Below are 12,912 nucleotides of genomic sequence, written 5' to 3'. Positions count from 1 at the left end.
GTTGGGAAACAGGCCGGTGGAAGTCCTACTGTGTGTCCTGGGAGAGCTCAGTGGGAGGCTGCTCACCCACTGACCCCTCCCAGACACAACATGACCTCCAGCTGCAACTTCCTGGGTCACACTGGGGTCAGATACCGACACAGGGGGCTCAATCAGAAGAGAGACAGGACATCACAATATTCTCAACATATTTGTATTTTTCCCATAGAGAAAGCAACTGTGATATTAAGCAAGAGTCATGAAACTGATTTTCACAGAATACATCTACCTGGATTGAAAGGAAACAATGTAAAAAGACAGAGATTGTCCTGAAATACTAGTGCCTACTTAATCTCTACTTTGTGTTTACTGCTACTTAATAATGTTAGCATGCTTACTCACTAAACTAACAGGGTCAACATTATACCTGCTAAACATTTGCATATTAGCATTTAAAGTGCTTTTGACAGATTGATCAGAGAAAATCATTGCACACAAACATGCTAACAGTTATCAATCAGCAGATGGATTTATTGATAACGTAGCTTTTAAAATGCTGTAAAATAGAATCCTGTGGTCCAGCAGGAGACATACAAAAAGACAAACAGACAGGCAGACAGACAGAAAGAAAGATAGGCAGGCAGGCAGACAGACAGAAAGAAAGATAGGCAGGCAGGCAGACAGACAGAAAGAAAGATAGGCAGGCAGACAGACAGAAAGACAGACATATACACATACAGACAGACAGGCAGGCAGACAAACAAACAGGCAGACAGGGAGGCAGACAGACAGGCAGACAGAAAGACAGACAGACAGACAGATAGACAGGCAGGCAGACAGACAGGCAGTAGTACCTGCTACAGAAGGTTTCTACAGGAGCACATGTTGCCATGATGACACACACACAGAGTACAAGATGAAAACAACAGCAGGCTGCACTGTAAGAGTTAAAAACCAGAAGCAGAGATGAAACATAGAAAAGTAGAAGGAGGTTTGTTATTTAGAATCTGCAGGTTATGAGCAGCTGTCCTCCCTCCATCCCTCATCTATTTCTCCTCTTCCTCTTATTCCCCTTTTTCCATCCCTCCTCTACAACCTCCTCCATTTCTATACCTCTTTCCCGAACCGCCCTCCTCCACTCCTCCTCTACACCCCACAGAGCTCCCACGACATCAAACCCATCATGTCAGATCACGCTTGTTTGTGTGTGTGTGTGTGTGTGTGTGTGTGTGTGTGTCTGTGTGTGGGCACTTGCTGTGTGTGTTCTTACCAGCTGCTAAAATACAACAGTTGAAGTGGCCTTTGAATGTATCAACAAGCAAGAGAAAATAAACTGCATGCTGTCCAACGGCAGGCTTCCCTCTCACACTGAATTACCCACATGGCCACACGTTGAGTCATCACAAAAGGTCTTCTGTCCTCCCTCATGAGACCTGAGCTCCCTAAAACAAACACATTGAATCTGGAATGTGTCATTAACTGTAACTTCCTTCACATACTAAAATAAACATTAGCTTAGTTTGCAAACATTAGCTAGCTAGCTTTATATTTCCCCTCCTCTCTCCCCATTGGCTCACAGACCTGGGACCCTCAGATGCGAGGTCTGCAGTCAGACCCACTATGGCTAACGTGTTAACACAGAGTCATATTTGCATTCGTGTCCACCTAATGAATATGAGTCCAATATTAATTTTTGGACCCAGCATGGTGAAGTAAACATTGTCCACTGCAGCCAAGGAATTCATTCCCAGAGATAACATATGAACATCCATCCATCCATCCATCGTCTACCGCTTATCCGGGATCGGGTCGCAGGGGCAGCAGCTCGGTCATACGCCTTCTCCAGATCCACAAAACACATGTAGACCGGATGGGCGTACTCCCAGGCCCCCTCCAGGATCCTTGCAAGAGTAAAGAGTTGGTCTGTTGTTCCACGACCAGGACGGAATCCGCATTGTTCCTCTTCAATCAGAGGTTCGACTACCGGCCGAACCCTCCTTTCCAGTACCTTGGAGTAGACTTTACCAGGGAGGCTGAGAAGTGTGATACCCCTGTAGTTGGCACACACTCTCTGAGCCCCCTTTTTAAATAGGGGAACCACCACCCCGGTCTGCCAACCCCTAGGCACTGTCCCAGACTTCCACGCAATGTTGACGAGGCGTGTCAACCAAGACAGCCTCTCAACACCCAAAGCCTTCAGCATTTCTGGACGGATCTCATCAACCCCTGCGGCTTTGCCACTGTGGAGTTGTTTGACTACCTCAGTGACTTCCATCAGGGAAATTGACGATGATCCCCCATCAGCTTCCAGCTCTGCCTCAACCATAGAGGGCGTGTTAGTCGGATTCAGGAGTTCCTCAAAGTGCTCCTTCCACCGGCCGATAACCTTCTCAGTTGAAGTCAGCAGGGTCCCACCCTTGCTGTACACAGCTTGGATGGGTCCTCGCTTCCCCCTCCTGAGGTGCCGGATGGTTTTCCAGAAGCACCTTGGTGCCGACCGAAAGTCCTTCTCCATAGCTTCTCCGAACTTCTCCCACACCCACTGCTTTGCCTCTGACACGGCAGATGCTGCCGCCCTTCTAGTCCTTCGATACCCTGCAACTGTTTCCGGAGTCCTCCCGGATAACATAACCCGGAAGGACTCCTTCTTCAGTCGGACGGCTTCCCTGACCACCGGGGTCCACCACGGTGTTCGAGGGTTACCGCCCCTTGAGGCACCTAAGACCTTGAGACCACAGCTCATCACCGCAGCTTCAGCAATAGAGGTTTTGAACATCGCCCACTCAGGTTCAATGCCCCCAACCTCCACAGGGATAGCTGAAAAGCTCCGCCGGAGGTGTGAGTTAAAGATCCCCAGGACAGGGGCTTCCTCCAGACGTTCCCAGTTCACCCGCACTACCCATTTGGGTTTACCAGGTCTGTCCAGAGTCTTCCCCCACCCCTTGATCCAACTCACCACCAGATGGTGATCAGTCGACAGCTCCGCCCCTCTCTTCACCCGAGTGTCCAAAACATGCGGCCTCAGATCAGATGATACGATTACGAAATCGATCATTGACCTTTGGCCTAGGGTGCTCTGGTACCACGTGCACTTATGAGCATCCTTATGTTCGAACATGGTGTTTGTTATGGCCATTCCATGACTAGCACAGAAGTCCAACAATAAACGACCGTTCGGGTTTAGATCAGGGAGGCCCTTCCTCCCAATCACGCCTCTCCAGGTGTCTCCATCGTTTCCCACGTGTGCGTTGAAGTCTCCCAGCAAGACTACGGAGTCCCCTACTGGAGCCCCTTGCAGGGCTCCATTCAGGGTTTCCAAGAAGGCCGAATATTCAGAACTGCGGTTTGGGGCATAGGCACAAACAACAGTCAGAGTTTTCCCCCCCATAACCCGAAGGCGTAGGGAAGCGACCCTCTCGTCCACCGGGATAAACTCCAACGTAGCGGCGCTCAGCCGGGGCCAATGTGAGTATCCCCACCCCGGCCCGATGCCTCACACCTTGGGCAACTCCGGAGAAGAATAGAGTCCAACCCCTATCCAGGAGTACGGTTCCAGAGACAAGACTGTGCGTGGAGGTAAGCCCCACCAGATCCAACTGGTAGCGATCAAATCAAATCAAATCAAATTTATTTGTATAGCCCAATATCACAAATTATACATTTGTCTCAGTGTGCTTTACAGACTGTACAGGTTACGACATCCTCTGTCCTTAGACCCTCGCATCGCACAAGGAAAAACTTCCTAAAAGAAACCCCAAAATTAAAGGGGAAAAAATGGAAGAAACCTCAGGGAGAGCAACTGAGGAGAGATCCCCCTCCCAGGACGGACAGACGTGCAATAGATGTCTTGTGTACAGGATAAACAACATAGTACAAATACAACATTTGACAGAAATTATGTTGTGTTGGAAAAAAAAAAGAAATAGAAAGTTTGGATGAATCCAGGAAAATGTCAATAAGGCTTCCCGGTGTCCAGCAGGACCAGGTCAGCAGGCGCTGTCACGATTCATGATCCTGACGTAAACTTTATCAGTGGCAACCTGCCACATGAGAGACAGACACTCCGGGGATGATACCCCGGATGGTGAGTTAGTAACAAACATTTACATAAATGCATACAGATAGAGAGGGAGAAGAAGAGAGAGGGAGAGAAGGAAGAGAGCAGGGAGGTGTCTCCCGGCAGTCTAAGCCTATAGCAGCATAACTAGGGGCTGATCCAGGGCAAACCTGAGCCAGCCCTAACTATAAGCTTTATCAAAAAGGAAAGTCTTTAGCCTACTCTTAAATGTGGAGAGTGTGTCTGCCTCCCGAACACAAACTGGAAGCTGGTTCCACTGGAGAGGAGCTTGATAGCTGATGGGTCTGGCTCCCATTGTACTCTTAGAGACTCTAGGAACCACAAGTAACCCTGCAGTCTGGGAGCGTAATGCTCTAGTTGGTTTATAAGGTACTATGAGATCTTTAAGATATGCTGGAGCCTGACCTTTAATTGATTTGTAAGTCAGGAGAAGGATTTTGAATTCTATTCTGTATTTTACCGGGAGCCAGTGCAGAGCAGCTAAGACAGGAGTAATATGATCCCGTTTCCTTGTTCTAGTCAATACATGTGCCGCTGCATTTTGGATCAACTGAAGAGTCTTAAGCGACTTTTTGGGACAACCTGATAACAATGAGTTGCAGTAATCCAGCCTTGAAGTAACAAATGCATGGACTTGTTTTTCTGCATCATTTTGAGACAGGATGTGTCTTATTTTTGCAATGTTACGTAGATGAAAGAAGGCAGTCCTTGAGATTTGTTTTATGTAGGAGTTAAACGACAGATCTTGATCAAAGATGACGCCAAGATTCCTTACAGTGGTGCTGGAGGCCAAGTTAATGCCATCCAGAGCTTCTATGTCATTAGAAAATGCGTTTCGGAGGCGTTTAGGGCCAAGTATAATAACTTCAGTTTTGTCTGTGTTTAACATCAAAAAGTTGCTAGACATCCAAGTTTTTATGTCCTTAAGGCATGCTTGAAGTTTAGCCAATTGATTGGTTTCGTCTGGTTTAATTGATAGATATAATTGGGTATCATCCGCATAACAATGAAAGTTTATAGAGTGGTTCCTTATAATATTGCCCAAAGGAAGCATATATAAGGTGAATAGAATCGGTCCAAGTACAGAACCCTGCGGAACTCCAAGACTGACTTTGGCTGTCATGGAGGATTTATCGTTAACACATACAAATTGAGATCGTTCAGATAAATAGGACTTGAACCAGCTTAGTGCAGTTCCTTTTATGCCAACACAATGTTCCAGTCTCTGTAGTAGAATGTCATGATCAACAGTGTCGAAAGCAGCACTGAGGTCTAACAAGACAAGAACAGAGACAAGTCCTTTGTCTGATGCCAATAGAAGGTCATTGGTAACTTTCACCAGTGCCGTCTCTGTGCTATGATGAACTCTAAATCCAGATTGAAAAACTACTTATTATGTAAAAAGTCACACAACTGTTTTGCGACTGCTTTCTCAAGGATTTTAGCGAGAAAGGGGAGGTTAGATATCGGCCTATAGTTGGCTAAAACCTCTGGATCAAGACTAGACTTTTTAAGAAGTGGTTTTATTACAGCTACTTTAAAGGATTTTGGTACGTAGCCAGATAATAGAGACAGGTTGATCATATTTAATAACGAAGTGTTAATTAAGGGTAAAGCTTCTTTAAACAGCTTAGTTGGAATCGGGTCCAAAAGACAGGTTGATGGTTTAGACGATGAGATTGTTGAAGTTAGTTGGTTAAGGTTGATTGGAGTAAAACAGTCTAGACATATTTCAGGAGTTACAGATGTTTTTAAAATTCCAACAGTTGAAGTTAAGTCATTACCAATTGAGGTCAGGAGGAGATTAATTTTGTCTCTAATAATCATAATTTTATCGTTAAAGAAACTCATGAAGTCGTCACTACTGAGAGATATAGGAATAGAAGGCTCTGTATAGCTGTGGCTCTCTGTCAGCCTGGCTACAGTGCTGAAAAGAAACCTGGGGTTGTTCTTATTTTCTTCTATTAAGGAAGAGTAATAAGCTGCTCTGGCATTACGGAGAGCCTTCTTATACGTTTTAAGATGATCTAACCAGACTAAACGAGATTCTTCCAATTTAGTGGAACGCCATTTACTTTCAAGATTTCTCGACTTTTGTTTTAGTTTGCGGATTTGTAAATTAAGCCATGGAGCTTTCTTTTTCTGTTTTATGATCTTCTTCTTTAGAGGAGCGACAGAGTCGAGTGTTATTCGCAGTGAGGCTGCAGCGCTATCAACAAGATGATTAATTTGGGAGGGACTAAAGTTAGCATTGGAGTCCTCTGTTATATTGATATTGAGTCCTGGTATTGAATTAAGTGCTGATGGAATCACTTCCTTAAATTTAGTCACAGCACTTTCAGATAAACATCGAGCGTAGGATATTTTGCCTACTGGCTTGTAGTCCAGTAACAGGACTTCAAAAGTTAATAAAAAATGGTCTGATAAAAGAGGATTATGTAGATACACTGATAAACTTTCAATTTCAACACCATATCCCAGAACAAGGTCCAGAGTGTGGTTTAAACAGTGAGTTGGTTCATGTACATTTCATGTATAATTCCTCTTCTGTTAACCATAGACTTGATTAGTTTCAGTGGTCGTGGGGCAGACACAGTCACTATGGGGATCCACCTCCCGCACTAGTTCCGGCTCCTTCCCCCACAGAGAGGTGACGTTCCACGTCCCCAGAGCCAGCCTCTGCTGCCCGGGTCTGGTCCGTCGAGGTCCCTGACCATCACTGCCACCCATGTGACAGCGCACCCGACCCCAGCGGTTTTTCCCATGAGTGGTGGGCCCACAGGATGGATGGATGGGAGGCACCACGTAGCTTCTTCAGACTGTGCCTGACCGGGCTCCGTGGCAAACCCGGCCACCAGGCGCTAGCTGTCGGGCCCTCCCTCTGGGCCTGGCTCCAGACGGGGGCCCCGGGCTTCCTCCGGGCAGGGTCTCTCCTTTCCTTTCCCTTTCTTTCATGAAGTCGTTTTTGAACATATGAACAATAGAATATAAAATGATCTATTTCCCTTTTATTTCTCCTTTATTCAAATCAAACAGATGATTTACATTGAAATAAATCTAATGACATCCACCACACGTTAACTACACAATCAATTATTTTCTCACACCACGTTTTATTTGTATGCACTGTAGTCAGTGTTGCCATGGAGATCCTGTGATGACACATGACATCGGATGGACTCAGAGGGAGTTGAGGTGGGATGGTGGAAAAAGTTGAAATGAAGGAAAAGAGAGATGTCTGCTAAGTGTGAGAAACTACTAAGCACAGTTAGTCACCCTCCTCTCCACACACACACACACACCCACACACACACACACACATACACACACACACACACACACACACACACACACACACACACACACACACACATACACACGCAAACACACAAAATGCAGGTGAAATAAATAACTATAATATATAGCATCTAATATCTAAAACTGTTGTCTTCTTCACTGTTTTCTTCTTCCCTGTTCTCTTCTTCCCTGTTCTCTTATTCTCTGTTGTCTTCTTCACTGTTTTCTTCTTCCCTGTTCTCTTCTTGGCTGTTCTCTTTTTCTCTGTTCTCTTCTTCACTGTTCTCTTATTCTCTGTTCTCTTCTTCTCTGTTCTCTTCTTCTCTGTTCTCTTCTTCACTGTCCTCTTCTCTGTTCTCTTCTTCTCTGTTCTCTTCTTGACTGTTTTCTTATTCTCTTCTTCACTGTTCTCTTCTTCTCTGTTTTCTTCTTCAATGCTCTCTTCTTCGCTTTTTTCTTCTTCACTGTTCTCTTCTTGGCTGTTCTCTTCTTCACTGCTCTCTTCTTCTCTGTTCTCTTATTCTCTGTTCTCTTATTCTCTGTTCTCTTCTTCTCTGTTCTCTTATTCACGGTTCTCTTCTTCTCAGTTCTCTTTGTCTCTGTTCTCTTCTCTGTTCACTTCTTCACTGTTCTCTTCTTGTCTGTTCTCTTCTTGTCTGTTCTCTTCTTCACTGTTTTCTTCTTCACTGTTCTCTTCTTCTCTGTTCTCTTCTTCACTGTTCTCTTCTTCTATATTCTCTTCTTCACTGTTCTCCTCTTCTCTGTTCTCTTTGTCTATGTTCTCCTCTTCACAGTTCTCTTCTTCTCTGTTCTCTTCTTCACTGTTTTCTTCTTCACTGTTATCTTCTTCTCTGTTCTCTTCTTCACCTTTTTCTTCTTCTCTGTTGTCTTTCACCGTTCTCTTCTTCTCTGTTCTCTTCTTCAATGTTTTCTTCTGCACTGTTCTCTTCTTCTCTGTTCTCTTCGTCACTGTTCTCTTCTTCAATGTTTTCTTCGGCACTGTTCTCTTCTTCTCTGTTCTCTTCTTCACTGTTCTCTTCTTCACTGTTCTCTTCTTCTCTGTTCTCTTCACTGTTCTCTTCTTCACTGTTCTCTTCTCTGTTCTCTTCTTCACTGTTCTCTTTTCTACTTTTCTCTTTTATTCTTCTCTGTTTTATTCTTCTCTGTTCCACACACACACACACACACACACACACACACACACACACACACACACACACACACACACACACACACACACACACTTTCTGGGTTTTTATTCCTCTGCTCCATTGAGCTCTGATGATGTCATGGATGAGCCATCATTTATCCATCCTGTTTAACAGTATGTGTGTGTGTGTGTGTGTGTGTGTGTGTGTGTGTGTGTGTGTGTGTGTGTGTGTGTGTGTGTGTGTGTGTGGATGTGTGTGTGTGTGTGTGTGTGTGTGTGTGTCAGTGTAACATATGTCAATGATGAGGCATTCTCTGAGCAACACTGCCCTGAAATCACCAGTAGGACCTCTTTTGTTCCACTTATGAGACATACATAACGTGCGTTGCGAGACTTGAAGGAGATTCCATCGCTTTCATTTTGATGACTCAGCAGTAGGAGCTGGATTCTTCCAGTAAAACACCTCCTCCTGAACAAACACGCATACACACGCATACACACACACACACACACACACACACACACACACAGACACACACACACACACACACACACACACACACACACACACACACACACACACACACACACACACACACACCTCCCTTTCTTTGAACACAAACACATGCTTACAAGTGGTGCAGTGATTCCATCAGACACACACCATGGACTGTGTCAGGCAGCTGCACATGAACATACAGAATATGGACATGAAGCTGTCAGAATTTCTTGTGTAAATGTTGATCAATAGTGAAAGACAATTATTGGAACCTGATCTTTTATATTCAGACCCCTTTGTGCTCTGGACCCAGCAGTGCCATATTCAAATACTGTTAGCAAGTCCTTACTCACATGCTGGGGGCAGGTTGTTTAACCTCTTAAGGGGGGGGGGGGGGAATTTACCCGAAAATACTTACAAACGACATACCCAAAGTAAATTGAAAGCTGCTCTTCAACCATTTGCACCAGTTGCATGATTTTGGTTTCATTCAAAAGATATTTGGTCTTATTGTTCTTGCAAAACATTGAATAATCACTCCAAGTGCTTCTGGCATTGAGTAATTGTGGTCTGAATATACTGAATTTGAAGAAAATAAACTCAGCTTGAAATTTGTTGTTGAAAAAGATGCCTGAAGATGGGTATAGCTGGTAGGTATGAACTGGAAAACACAATAGGAACATAGCATCAAGTATTACCAAGTTCAGTTTCAAATTTCAGATAAAAGGGACAAAAACATAACTTATTAGACAAGTCTTTCTAAGAGTAACACCAGGCGTTCACAAGCTGTTTGGAGATATTATAATATTTATTGAATAAATTAACTATTGGCCTTTACTATAAATAACTATTATATACCCAATATTCCCTGTCAGTAGTAATATTATTATTATTGTAATAAAAATATTTTTGTGTTTATTTCGTATTTTGTAATTAATAAAAACTATTATGAAAAACTATTGACATTTGTAAAAATAAAACCATGGTTGTCACATGTCTAAAGCTTCAGCAGTTCATTGGTTACATGGCACGCGAGTCAACGGGAGACTGGGCTGCTGCTGGCTCCGTCTGTAAACAAATTGTCAAATTGGCTATTGAAGGTTGTCGATATGGTATGTCAACATTGGAATTTCAAAATAAGCGACATTTTTTGGCGGACTCCGCCCATATTTTACCCATGTAGTGTAAATGTAAACACATAAGGGACGGGTATATACATTCAGGAAATACCTGTTTATTTAAACTATGTATTACTTGTACAGACATGTTTATAAAATATATGTATTTTATTTATTAGTTAATATCATCAATTTATTTGATGATTTATGAGTTGTGTGGCTTTTGTTTTCTCTGACGAGGACTTCCTTTCGATGGCAGAGTCGGGAAACATGTCGCGGCACTGTGACTGAAATCATCGCAGAAGCTGAAGGCTACATTATTTTTGGCGCAAAGCATTGACATCTTTCCCTCAGCTTTGGGTCACTTGGTCTGCCTCCAACACAGTTCTTGTCACAAATTAAGTCATTGACAGTGCATTTTTTTGTGCCTCTTGGCGTGCTTGTGCTTGGATGAATTTTCATGCTGGTGAACATCGCTTCCGCTTTCCGCTGTGTGCAAAGCTAAAATCTGAATGGCACACTTTACAAAAAACATGAGTTTGCCCGACTCTGCTATTTATTAAATAAGGGAAGGTCTCCTCCCATTTGGCCAGGTACTTACATAATGTTTAAACTTTTTTGGCAGGTACAACTGCTTCTCCATTCATCTCCCGTTCACTGTGACACTCATCCATCTCTTTTCGTCTTCTTCTGTGTTATTCTTCCTGTGTTATTCTTCTGTGTGTTTACTGGCGGATAACGTTTTTCAGCTCATGGTAAACATAATACTGCCACCTGCTCTATCGGAGGCCACTGTACACTTTTTTAAATTAGGCCTTTTTTTTTAAAGGTTAAAAATACGGGATAATTACGGGAAAATATTTAAACGGGAGGAGAACGGGATAGAAGGAAAAATACGGGATAATCCCGGGAAAAACGGGAGGGTTGACAGGTATGTAAGGTATGGAAGCTCCGATTGTCTCAAATGAAGTGTCAATCGAAATGTCAGAGTTCAGCATCTGGTTAGCAAACATCAAAATAGCGCTAATAGCTTGATACATTCCGTTTTTACAGAGTATCATCGCGAAATTAAACGCATCGATCAGCTGATTTCAAAGATTGCCACAGCTTTTCATGTGACGATGTTCAAGATGGATATATTTTTACTGGAAATGATCTATTGGACCTCTGCAATGACGCAGTGTTTTTTTTTATTATTATTACTGATTACAAGATTATGATGAGACTTCATAGGTGAGTTGGCTCAAAGTTATGGGTTTGATTATGAGTTTGCTTTCTTGTGTGAGATGCCTACTGTACTGCTGTTGTGATTTTGATCTCAAAATAGTTTTGCTCACTAAATAGCTTTCGAACGAGATGTGGCATTGCGTAACAACTCCATCATGGCGGACTGTAAACAACATGGGGCAAGATACAACCTCTCTGAAAATGCAAAACTATCACATGGCCGTCCACCCGTTAAGGTTAAGGTGAGACAATGAAATAGCATCCAATGCAGGTACACAATTAGTTTAACACATTTTAGCACAACATTTTATAATACTCACTTCATGTACACATTGGCCACATCAGCGCCTTGCTGGATGATGTGTCCTAAATAGAAAGTAAATTGCTACAATAAACATTAATCAAGACATATAGTATTATCAACCATACTCTATCTATCTCTCTCTCTCTCTCTCTCTCTCTCCTCTCTCTCTCTCTCTCTCTCTCTCTCTCTCTCACACACACACACACACACACACACAAACACACACACTCATCTCACACACACACACACACACACACACCGCACTCACACACACACACACACACACACACACACACACACACATGTACACACACACACACATATACACACACACACACACACACACACACACACACACACACACACACACACCACAGAAGCATTATGCCATCTAAGGCTAATGAGATGATGACTGTCTGAGCACTTACTCTCTCTCTTACTCTCTCCCCCCTCCCTCTCTCTCCCTCTCCCTCTCTCTCTCTCTCTCTCTCCCCCCCCCCCCCCTCTCTCTCTCTCTCTCTCTCCCTCTCTCTCTCTGTCAGTGAAGAGATCGGGGGTTGGCAAACAGAGCATGGTAAATGTGATAATTGGTCCCAGGTGGTTTTCAGGAGTATATTTCTGTGTGTGTGTGTGTGTGTTAAAGGTTTTGTTTGTTTGTTTATTTGGTATTTTTGGAGAAGAGAATTTTTGTTTTTTTCTACGATAGCACTTTTGACTAAAAGTTTAATTCCACAAAGTTCACCTTAACTTTAAACGTAGGTTGCAGTAAGCAGAACGGGTCTACTTTTGACTTTGTCTGTAACAAAATGACAATAAAAAACATCTATAAAATGATTTTTTAATGCATATACAAAGCAGACCCCTTATTCTATAAATAAGTTTAAGAAATGTGATGGCTTTCCAGCCATTTTCACTGTATTTTCTCAATTCATGATTTAAACGTTTCTCATTTCAGCCGGATCCTTTTCACATCATAACAACATATTTTTCCCGTCACTTTGATAGAATACAATCTTCAATCAGGTTGTATGTAATGTTATATTCCTACACAGATGGGTGCCAAATTAAATAGAAATAGATTGAAGCTTGGTGACGTGGCGACTACTGGCAGGGCTATGTATGTTAGCTGTCGAGCTAACTGTTAGCTAGCTAGCGCAGTTCCTGCAGCGTCACTCTGTGTTCTCTCAACTGTTCCGTTTACTCCCCCTGACATTTAGTTCATCAGTGCACACCATTTAGTTCAATAAAACATGATTCAAG

This window comes from Cottoperca gobio, chromosome 2 (assembly GCF_900634415.1).
Source record: "Cottoperca gobio chromosome 2, fCotGob3.1, whole genome shotgun sequence".
NCBI lineage: Eukaryota > Metazoa > Chordata > Actinopteri > Perciformes > Bovichtidae > Cottoperca > Cottoperca gobio.
The sequence above is the reverse complement of the archived record's forward strand: the minus strand, read 5'-3'. Positions refer to the sequence as shown.